The 11888-nt window shown below is 28.0% G+C and overlaps 1 long non-coding RNA gene across 1 annotated transcript; it reads left to right on the top strand.

Moving 5' to 3' along the window:
• Nucleotides 1-1295: 1295 nt before the first annotated feature.
• LOC122503088 lies at nucleotides 1296-11592 on the top strand. Its single transcript, XR_006301707.1, has 3 exons — nucleotides 1296-1582; nucleotides 1953-1956; nucleotides 11582-11592. It is a non-coding gene; the product is annotated as an uncharacterized LOC122503088 (long non-coding RNA).
• The last annotated feature ends 296 nt before the right edge of the window (nucleotides 11593-11888 follow it).

Here is an 11888-nt window from a genome sequence, read left to right as displayed (position 1 = left end):
TACAAAAGTTACTATTATTTTATAGCGTATTTTAATGGTATGTAAACTCCAGTTCCGCCAAAATTACCGAATTCTAAATGTATAAAAAAATAAAAATAATAGTGATTTAGAGTAAGAAAATCTCTTTAATAATCTGCAAAAATTGTTTATTTTTATGAATTTTTACGGTTTTAATGAATTTTTTTCTTTGATTTATAAACTCCAGTTCCTGTAAACTCCAGTTCCTAATTTCGTTTCGCGTAATGTAAGTGTTTTGTTTTTTTGAATGAATACAATTAACCTCGATTAACCTGTATCAAAACATGTAATTTCAATAACAGGTATGAGTAAAAATATTATTTATTGATTAATTAAAGCAGTTTAAAGTAATTATTTGCTTATTTACACTATTTATAATTATTAACAGTCGAAAATTAACTTTTTCAAATAAATTATTTAACCTTTAAATTACAAATTTTTAAATTGTTTGTATATAAAACTAAAGAAAGAATTAAGCTCAAATATCTATAAAATAATCATTCTCAAGCTTTATTAAAAAGATCTAAATAAAAAATTTCCAAAAAATTTAATTAAAAAAAAATTTTTTAACATATTCAAAAGTTACCACTTTGTGGAGAATCACCCATATGTGAAACGAAAAAAGTTACGTTTTTTTTGTTTTTGAATTATTAATTAGGGGAGAGTAGGCTACATTGAACCAGCGTCAACAGTGAACCACTTCAATTTTCTGTGAAATGAATGAGTGACATTTTTTCTTATTCAACATAACGTAACTGGTTAGAAAAACATTAAGTTTAATTATTTAATCATTATAATTTGTGTTTGTAACGTGTGTATTAACTAAAGGAGTACTTCAGTTTTATTTTAATATAAAAACCTAATCAAAATTTGTAAAATTTAATTAGTTCTTGGACTTTAGAAAAAATCCTGTTCAATAATGTAGCCTACCCTCCCCTAATTAATTAATAAAAATTGAAATATTATACAATGTGAAGTATTTTGATTAAATTGACGTTTTACAAATACATATTTATAAAAATAAAGATAAAGTGTTCGTTTTTTTTAAATCAAATGTTTATATAATTCTACTTTAAAAAAATATATTCCAGTTATTTGCAACGATTGTTGAAATAAAATATTCAACAACTTATGCGTGTATCACGCTTGATACTGATATTAAAATAATAAAAAATTATTCAGACAAAAAAAATCGTCTCTTCTTACATCAAAAATGTAAAAAATAAAAAATGTACTTTAGAAAATGTCAAAAAATATTAAGCCGGAAAGTTTACACTGAGAGACCTTTGGGTCAGCAGCAGACTTTCGATAGGCTGCTACTGACCATTTTGGAGGAACGCTACAGGACTATACTTTTGGGTTGCTGCGGTAAAATCTTGGGCGCGTGACAGTCCTAAAGTTGTTCAGCTGCAAACCAAAGGCGGCATTCCCACTACTTTGGTGAGCTGCTCACCAACATTTGGGACTGTCACGCGCCCAAGATTTTACCCCAGCGCACCAAAACCATAGTGGAGCTGCTGTCACATACGTTGTTCCGCTACAGTCCCAAAGGTCTCTCAGTGTAGTTAAAAAAAAAATTTCAAAAAAAATTTTAACCCCTTGGCAGTCGATGACGTGTATACACGTCATGGTGCATGTGGGCTCTAACTGTCGATGACGTGTATAGACGCAAGCAGATTTTTGGCTACAAAAACACACAGATTCGTCCACAAATTGATACTTGGGGGTTTTCGGGTTCGCTGATTACAAATCTGATATCAGATTTTGAAAATTCAAAATGGCGGATCCAATATGGCGGACGAAATTTTTAAAATTCATCGGATTCGCTTGAAACTTTTTACTCGAGGGTTTTCAAGGTCGTAAGTAACGTAGTACACGGAGAGAAATAAAAGTTGTAACTGTTTTTTTTGAGTCGTCATGATAATTTTATGAAGTTAAGTAGTTGTAACCGGAGAGCCAGGCCGTTTTTACTTGGCTCTCCAGTTGCGTCTTTAGTTTTCCTCAGTCAATTTACTACTGATATCGATCCAGCCATTGACACTACTAGAGGCAACCAAGCCAAAACTTCCTGGCAGTCAAATTGTGCTGACTTGGGTATCAGAGGTTATGTTAACGCCTGTGTCGGTCAAGTAGTTTTAACCGGGGTCTCCGGTTGGTATAACCTACATTTTTTCTCCGTGTATACTTAACAGCTGACTGCGGGGGAAAATTTAGTATTTATTATTGTTTCAAAAGTTTTTCGTAATCAGCGAAAACCCTCTAATAATGAGTTTCATATGAATCCGATGAATTTTAGAAAATTTTATTCGCCATATTGGATCCGCTATTTTAAATTTTCAAATCTGAAATCGGATTCGTAATCAGCGACCCCGAAAACCCCCGAGTAAAAAGTTCTAAGTGAATCCGATGGATTTTATAAATCTTCGTCCGCTATATTGGATCCGCCATTTTGAATTTTTTAAATCTGAAATCAGTTTCGTAATCAGCGACTCTGAAAACCCCCAAGTAAAAAGTTTCAACTGAATCCGATGAATTTTAGAAAATGTTGTCCGACATATTGGATCCGCCATTTTGAATTTTCAAAATCTGATATCAGATTCGTAATCAGCGACCCCGAAAACCTCTTATAAAACTTTTATAATTACTTGGTAGTTTTCAGTACTCATTCATAGTTCCAAATACTGTGAAAATATTACTCGATCTAACAACTTGCAATTTTGACATTGGTACCGTTGAGAAAATTTGCCCCTTATATATTGCGTACACAATTTGAAATTCTATAATTGTTTAAAAACAAATTTATAATTGCAAAACTTCATTTTTAAACCTTCCTTTTTTACTAAAAATTAACAAAAAAATATTAGAATGCGAAATTTACGCTTAAGAACGTTTGGTGCACATCTCAGGCGTGTTTACCCGAGATCGATATCTGTGCACCTCGAGACAAAGAATTCGATATTTCGGTGAGTTTTAAAGTCTCCAGGGATTTTTTTATGCAAAAAATTCTGGAGAAGATAACGAATCCAAATATTACAGTTACAAAAAAATCAAAGGGGTGCTTATGCCCGAAAAAATGAAATCAAAATTTTTTTTGACTTTTTTTCCAGGCAAATTTTGAATTTTTTTTTCTTTAATATTGCACTTTAAATTGTTAGATAATCAACTTTTATTACCTAAAATGTAAACAAAATCTAACTAACTGGATAAAAGTTATTCGTTTTTCAAAAAAATGTGCTTTAATGTTTAATGCCCGGTAAAATCCACAATTTTGAAAATTTTTAAAAATCTTTTTTTCTTAAAATCTTCTGTTATAAATTACTATATTTATACCAAGTTTCACAAAAATTGAAAGACCCATGACCAACTTTGATTTTTTTGAGAAAATTTGACCCATTTGATTTAGTGTTATAGACATTTTTATTTTGTAATGCAGAATTATTAATTAATCAACTAATTAATAATAATAATAATAATAATAATAATAATAAATTAACTATATTAATCTTCATACTCATTCTGCCTGTCAGAGTATGAGAGAGAAAGCATGATAAAGAGAAAGAGAGGGAGGTATTGTCTCTCCTTTTAGTTTAGCGTAAGAAGGAAAGAGAGACGAATAGGTAAGATAGTAACGCCTATTTCTTTGGTTTACAGAAGAACATAATGTTTTCTCTATTTTCCGTTTTAGGTAGAAAAAGAGGAACAGAAATTGGTAGGATAAGGAAAAGTGTGGAATTTCATTTTCAAGTCAAAATACGAAAAGGGCGTCTTATTTTCTTATTGGCTAATTATTTTTCTTTTCTCACTCACAGAAAGATTAAAGAGTAAAAGAGAGGGAGATCGAGAACGAGGTAAGAGTGAGGGGTATACATTTTATCGGTATTTCATATACATAGGTACTAAATGGACAATTTTTTACCAATTTTTGACCCCCCCGCCTCCGGTTGTGGACAATCGTGAACATTTGGCAAACCCTCTTCTACGCATTGTGAGGACAATAATATTGTTTACGACCAAAAAAATTTAATTTTTCTTGTTTTTTCGAGAACAGCTACAAAAGATAAATAATTAAAAATTTTTAAATAAGTGTGTGCGCTAGTTCCTTTATTTAATGTTATAATAAGAGGTTCTGTTGATTTTTTAATTAATTTTTTTTATTAGCGTAATAATTTGAAACTGGTAAAAATCTACAGTGGTCCTAAGTTGGCCACCTATTGTTTTTGTTTGTTTTTATTTATGTTTTATTTCTTTTTTTGTTTTTTATCACGAGAAAGACCGTAAAAGTGTAACGTAGGAATTAAACAAAGACAAAAAACAAAAAAAAAATGGTTTAAAAAACATTAGAAAAAAAATTAGAAAAAACTTAGTACAAAAACGCCTGTCTCTACAGCCATCCACCACTAAATAAATGAAGTAAAATATTGCTTCATTTGCTAAGCAAAAATAGTTCAATAATGCGTATTTATTCTCCTAAGTGTATCAAATTTGTAAAATTTCTGCGTAATTGAAAAGAATATGCATTTCTTCCTTATACACAAGCGAAAAAAGTGGTGGCCAACTTAGGACCGCTGGGTCATTTCGCAGGAGAGTTAAGGTTCATGTCTCAGATTTTTTTTATATTTTGCTTATTAATAGTATTTTGGGTCCTTAACAACTATACCAAATTTTAATTAAATATTTTTATTATTTTTCAAGATATTTGCATTGCAAATTTCTTGACATGTTTTTTTCATTTTATTATAACTCACTTATTTTAAAAATTTATTAAATTTGTTAAGAACCTTTTTTACGTAAAAACCATTGAAGTTTAATAAAAAAATTGAAAATTAAAAAATATCAATTTTTTAAATTATTTATTTATAAAATTATATTTATTTTAAATGTTTAAGCATGAGCCCTATCAGATTTTGTTTAAAAAAAATCTTATTTCAAAGTTTAAGATCTCATTAAAAAACAGTAAAATTTTTAGAATGGCATCTGTCTTTGTTTTTTAGTAATAAATTGTCAAAGTTTTAATTGCACTATCGCGCGCCGGCTCACAGTTGGATTTTTTTACAATTTACTGTTCAAAAATGACTACAGCCTACAATTTTTAACCGATTTGAGTGTTTTTTGTTTTAAATTAAAGGGGACATCCTGGGAGGCCGATTTTTTAAATATTAATTGTTTATAATTTTTTATTTTAAAAAAATTAATACAATTTTTTTAAAAAGGACGTTTATTTTCTTATTCCGTTACTGCACATGATCTAAATAAGTTCAAAATAATCCAATATATCCACCAGACAATTAATAAAACAAAATCATTTATTTAAATTGTTATGAACAATATTAATTAACAAATAGTTAACTTTGATTCCTCTTCAATAAAAAATGTTTTTTTTCACATTTACTTTTATATTTAGGTTCATTTAAAGAATATATGTCCTCTCCTTGTTTAAATAAGTTATTTTTTAAACAAGCAGGACATGTATTCTTGAAATAAAATTAAATCAAAAAGAAAATGTGGAAAAAAACCTTTTTTAGTGAAGAGGAATCAAAGTTATCTTTTTGTTTAATTATATTGTTTATAACAATTTAAATAAGTTATGTTTTGAACGAGGAGGACATATATTCATTAAATGATCCTAAATATAAAAGTAAATGTTAAAAAAAACATTTTTTAGTGAACAGGAATCAAAGTTAACTTTTTGTTAATTAATATTGTTCATAACAATTTAAATAAATTATTTTGTTTTATTAATTGTCTGGTGGATATATTGGATTATTTTGAACTTATTTAGATCATGTGCAGTAACGGAATAAGAAAATAAACGTCCTTTTTAAAAAAATTGTATTAATTTTTTTAAAATAAAAAATTATAAACAATTAATATTTAAAAAATCGGCCTCCCAGGATGTTCCCTTTAATTTAAAACAAAAAACACTCAAATCGGTTAAAAATTGTAGGCTGTAGTCATTTTTGAACAGTAAATTGTAAAAAAATCCAACTGTGAGCCGGCGCGCGATAGTGCAATTAAAACTTTGACAATTTATTACTAAAAAACAAAGACAGATGCCATTCTAAAAATTTCACGGTTTTTTAATGAGATCTTAAACTTTGAAATAAGATTTTTTTTAAACAAAATCTGATAGGGCTCATGCTTAAACATTAAAAATAAATATAATTTTATAAATAAATAATTTAAAAAATTGATAGGTATTTTTTAATTTTCAATTTTTTTATTAAACTTCAATGGTTTTTACGTAAAAAAGGTTGTTAACAAATTTAATAAATTTTTAAAAATAAGTGAGTTATAATAAAATGAAAAAAACATGTCAAGAAATTTGCAATGCAAATATCTTGAAAAATAATAAAAATATTTAATTAAAATTTAGAATAGTTGTTTAGGACCCAAAATACTATTAATAAGCAAAATATAAAAAAAATCTGAGACATGACCCTTAACTCTTCTGCGAAATGACCCCGCTATTTCTGAAATGTCCAAAATGTAGCTTTTCACTATTTATTGTATTAAGCCTACAAAAGCTATTCTATAACGTTCTAAATACCACAAAATTATAGCAAAAAGATCTTTGAACACTAATATATACTTGCCGAAGTGATTAAATTTCATTTTGTTACTATTTTCGACCAATTTGCTTAGACGGCCAACTTAGGACCACTCTCCCCTAAAAATTGGCATCTAATTTTTTTAAAATGCAATATTTTCAGTATTTATAATTACATGTTTCCAAAAATCCAAATACATACGAAAATAATATTTTAGAATTATAGTAAAAGATGTTTATTTGTTTTCTAAAAATTCAATCCACATTTATTCATTATCTGTCATATCAAGGCACGTGTTGATCCCTGTTCAGATCCTTAAAGGGACAAAATACCCGCCAATATGACCCTTTCAAAAATCTCAACGTTTTGGTTGCAAAAAACGGATTTTTTATATGAAGATTGTTTTGTTAAATTTTATTAAAACGTTATGTGTGAGGAAAGATATACACATTGGTAAGTTGAGGTTATGTACATAATGTTACTATAATGGAATATAATAACAATATTGTTTTTCTACTTTTATGAACCGTTAACTTATGTTTAAAAAATAAAAATAATTTGCAGTTTCCATATATTGTCTGAAGAGGTCCATCGTCGATGGACGAAAAGCTTCACATAATGTGACGCTCCACGAGAGAAGGGACCTTACCAGTTTCAGCGATGCCAGGCGGCGTAGGAAACAATTCCCACTCTCGCGGTTCCATATGAGCACACACACATTCATACGTCTGATTTCTGCTCTCGTCGGTGAGCCTCTTTTTCGTTTTCGTCGTTTTCCTGGGCTTGCTCGAAAAATGAGGCGCGAAATTTGAAAATAATACTTCTAAGTATTGTTTCAAAGATTATTATAAGAAAATCAATATTTATTTAATACATAATTAATTATTAAATAATTTATATATTAGTGAATTTATTTTTTATCAGTTTATCAATTTTTGTATTCCGTAATTATTCTGTAATAACTAAATCCAATATTGATTAATTATAATGTTTTAATTTAAGAGTTATTATTTTTATGTACTTTTTGGATTTACTAATAATCTTTTAACTTGAAATTAAGAAAAAATATATTATCTTCATTACAAAAATAATAATTAAATACTTGCTTTTTATTATAGAATGGAATTGCGATTCTACGCAAAGAAATTAAGAAACCCTAAAAAAATTGTACCAGGCATGCCTGGTACACTCATCTACTAAAAGCTATACTGTTTACTATTGTTTTTACGTTATGCTACTATTTGAGTACTTTTTTTAGATTTCAGCTACTAAAAGCTACTATTTCTGTTTTATTTTAGAATTTCCACTACTTTAAATTCGCTAATACTAGAAATCAAAAAACTATTCTCAAAAATTATAATCAACTTTTTTAACCCTTTCACGCCCATGGGACATATACGTCCCACCTGCAAAAACCTCAATATCTTTGACGAAAATTAATATTTTTGAGTCAAATTTAGTGCGTTCTCTTCAGGAATAATAGGGCTTTAAAAACATGTTACCTAGATCATGTTAAAAAATTCCTATTGCTTAAAAAAATTCATAAATTATTGTTAAAAATCACGAATTTTTTAAACATTTTAAAATCGACTGAAAATTGTTACTCGGGGGTTTTTGGGGTTGCTGATTACGAATATGCCACCAGTTTTTAAAAATTCAAAATGGTGGATCCAATATAGCAGACGATTTTCTTAAAATGGTTTAGTTTTACATGAAACTTATCACTCGGGGTTTTCGGGGTCGCTGATTACAAATATGACATAAGTTTTTAAAAATTCAAAATGTCGGATCCAATATGGCGAACGATTTTTTAAAAATTGTTTAGTTTTACCTGAAACTTGACACTTGGGGTTTTTTGGGATCGCCGATGACAAATCTGTTGTTAGTTTTTAAAAATTCGAAATTGCGAATCCAATATGACAGATTTGTTACTCGGAGGTTATTGTAGTCCCTGATTACCAATCTTTAGTCTATTTTCAAATTTAAATTGTGGATTAATAATTAGCGGAGAAATTTTTAAAAATAATAAACTGGAATATGTTTATTATAAAACTCCTGCTAATTTCACAACAAAAATTTCTAATTAGTCAGCAACTCAGTTTTTACAATTATCCAATTGATCTTAGATTTCTAAAAAGCATTAACTCTTGAAAGTAAGTATCAAGCAAATCTAAATAAATTTTGAAAAATCTTATTAACCATATTGCAAACGCCATTTTGAATTTTAAAAAACTATCACCGAATTTGTAATCAGTGACCTGGGTTCACCCGAGAACCAACTTTTTAGGTCAATTGGATCAATTTTGTAGAAAGTCATCCGCCATTTCGAATTTCTGAAAACTAATATCATATTTGTCATCAGCGATCCCTAAAACCCCCGAGTGACGAGTTTCAGGTAAAACTAAACAATTTTAAAAAAATCGTCAGCCATCTTGGGGTTAAATCTTGGAGTTAAATCTTGAAAGGGTTAAAACGATTCAATGATTTTCAAAAAATATTCGATGTTCAATTATTTTCAATATCTCGTATTATCACAAAATTTCGCAAAAGAATTTAATTAAAAACAAAATTAATAAAATTTATCCAAAATCCACAAGGATTAAATTTGGATATTTAAAATAAAATTTTCATATTATATTTATTATATTTCGAAAAAATTAATTATTTAAAACAATGTTTATATAATTCATATGAAGAATTAAAGTATTTTGAAAAATAACAAAATATTTCACAGAAATTTAATTTTCTAAATTATTTTAATAAAGTTTTTTTGTAACAATTAAATTATTTACAAAAATATTAAAATTTTTCACAGGAATTCAATTATTTTCAAATATTTTAATAAAATTGTTCGAAAGAAATCAAATATTTTAAATAAAATTTTAATTAAATTTTTTTGAAATAATTCACTTATTTTCATAAATATTAAAATGCTTTTTAGAAATTCAATTCTTTTTAAAAAGCTTTAATAAAATGCCACACAGACATGCAATTATTCTTAAAAATGTTAATAGAATTTTTTGTAAAATTTAACTATTTTTAAAAACTGTTCGAAATTCAATGATTTTCAATGTCTACTATTTTTATAAAATTTTCAAACGTAATTCAATTTTCTAAAAAAAATTTTGATAAAATTCTAAGATAAAATTCAATAATTTTCAAAATTAACAAAATTTTTCACAGAAATTCAATTCTTTTTAAACATTTTAATCAGGAACCGTCACGGAATCAAAACAAAATTAAAAAATACTTTTGTTTTGATTCGGATATGGGTATCAGAATCAAAATTAGTCTCTATTCATTTTTGATTCAGATAACCGAATCAAAAATAAATGTTGTTTGTGTTCTGATTCCAGTATAAATAAAATCAAAATTCCACTCTATTTAGTTTTGATTCCAATATCAAAATCAAAATTCTACTCTATTTCGTTTTGGTTACAATATCAAAATCAAAATTCCATTCTATTTAGTTTTGATTCCAATATCAAAATCCTTTTTTGTTTTAATTTTGATAAAATACTACTGCGCATGTATAAGTCTCATTAAACCTAAATTTTGTTGCAAATGTCAAATATATCAGAAGATAATATCGTTTTTACATACGAAATCTAAAGTAGAATTCGAATCGACTTCTGTTTCAATAAGAAAACCGAATTGCAGTATTACAGTATCAGAATCAAAATAGAAAGTAAATTTTGTTTCGTTACAGTATCAGAATCAAAAAAGGAAGTGAATTTTGTTTTGTTACAGTATCGGAATCAAAATAGGAAGTAAATTTTGTTTCGTTACAGTATCAGAATCAAAATAGGAAGTAAATTTCGTTTCGTTACAGTATCAGAATCAAAATAGGAAGTATAAATTTTGTTTCGTTACCGAATCAAAATCAAAATACATTAATAATTTCGTTTTGTTTTGAAATATCGTAACGAAATCAAAATTTGATTTCCGTGACGGTCCCTGATTTTAAAAAAATTTTTTTGTAATAATTATTTTGAAAGTTAGTGCAAGTCCAGTGTTGAAGTGTAACTTTGAAAACGACAGTTGAATTGTTTGAAATTAATACAAAAGGAAAAATGGAGACGTTTATTGCTACTTTGGAAATAGACGATGATAGGAAGGTTGTCATTAATGAAGAAAACCAGGGCACATGTTTGTGTGAAGATGGAGATTTGAGATTTCTCATCAGCTTGGATGAAATAGCACCAGGAGCAAAGGAAATCCAATGCGAATTTGAAAATAAGTGGTATAAAATTAATGTTGCCCATTATGCTCAGGATTTATACCCATTAGAAAAGTGTGTAAATAATTTTAAAGAAAAACCAAAATAATTCATTTGATCTGAGAATGCAATAAAAATGCTTCTCAGTTTGTATGGCTCATACCGGTCGAAAATTGGTAACATTTCTTTTTTGAAAACATTTGCGGCAATGTGGAAACGCATTGCCCAAGAGTTAACAGATAGTGAAGTACCAGTTACGGCTCTACAAGCTGAAAATAAATTTAAAACAATGACCAGGGCTTACAAAGACTGGTCGAGCCAGACAAACATGCTCTTTTAAACGAGAACTGGACGAAATGATGGGTCAAAAGCACAACATCAGACCCCTCGCCATTTTTGACAATAATGTTTTGAGGACACTGGCAACTATGGAAGTTGAAAAGGAAACGGAGGTGGAGGAAGTGAAGTGCAACTCTAGTTTAAAAGCCTCTGAAACTAGTAGTCTTAAAGAGTCTACGGTGAGCGAGTCCGTAAGTGAGACCCCGAAAAGAAGAAAACGACCTTCCACATCGGAATCATTGACCGACTGTCAAATAATTTTAAAGCAAATAAAGGATAGCGCAGATGAAAGGAATGCCCAAAGACAAACTATTCAAATCGAATATTATTAAATTCACAAAAGCAACTACTAGAAGAAAGAAAATTCGCGAACGAGCTTAGGAGGAAGAGAAATGAGTTGTTGTCTGATTTTATTACTGAACTAAAAAAAAGTAAACTAGAAAAGATCTATATTTAGTCAATATTAATGATTAAGTTTTGATAATTATTAGTTATATTACTTGTTTTAAGATTTGTTATAAAAGCTATATTTTTATATAAAAAACTGTTTATACTACTTTAAATGTTTAAATCGTTAAGAGTGATGATATTCTGGAGGTTACGTTGTTACTTCTTTGATTAAAGTTGTAATTGACAATGTTATAAGTATTAATTAAAGGTATGCAATTTGTGATTTAGAGTATAGATGATTGTTATCTACTTAATTCTACTTGTAAATCCATTGTTACAATTAGGTTTCGTTCAAGAAGTACAAATCTGAGAAT

The sequence above is a fragment of the Leptopilina heterotoma genome, unplaced genomic scaffold (genome assembly GCF_015476425.1).
Source record: "Leptopilina heterotoma isolate Lh14 unplaced genomic scaffold, ASM1547642v1 Lhet_243, whole genome shotgun sequence".
Lineage (NCBI taxonomy): Eukaryota > Metazoa > Arthropoda > Insecta > Hymenoptera > Figitidae > Leptopilina > Leptopilina heterotoma.
This window is presented reverse-complemented; position numbering and strand designations above follow the sequence as displayed.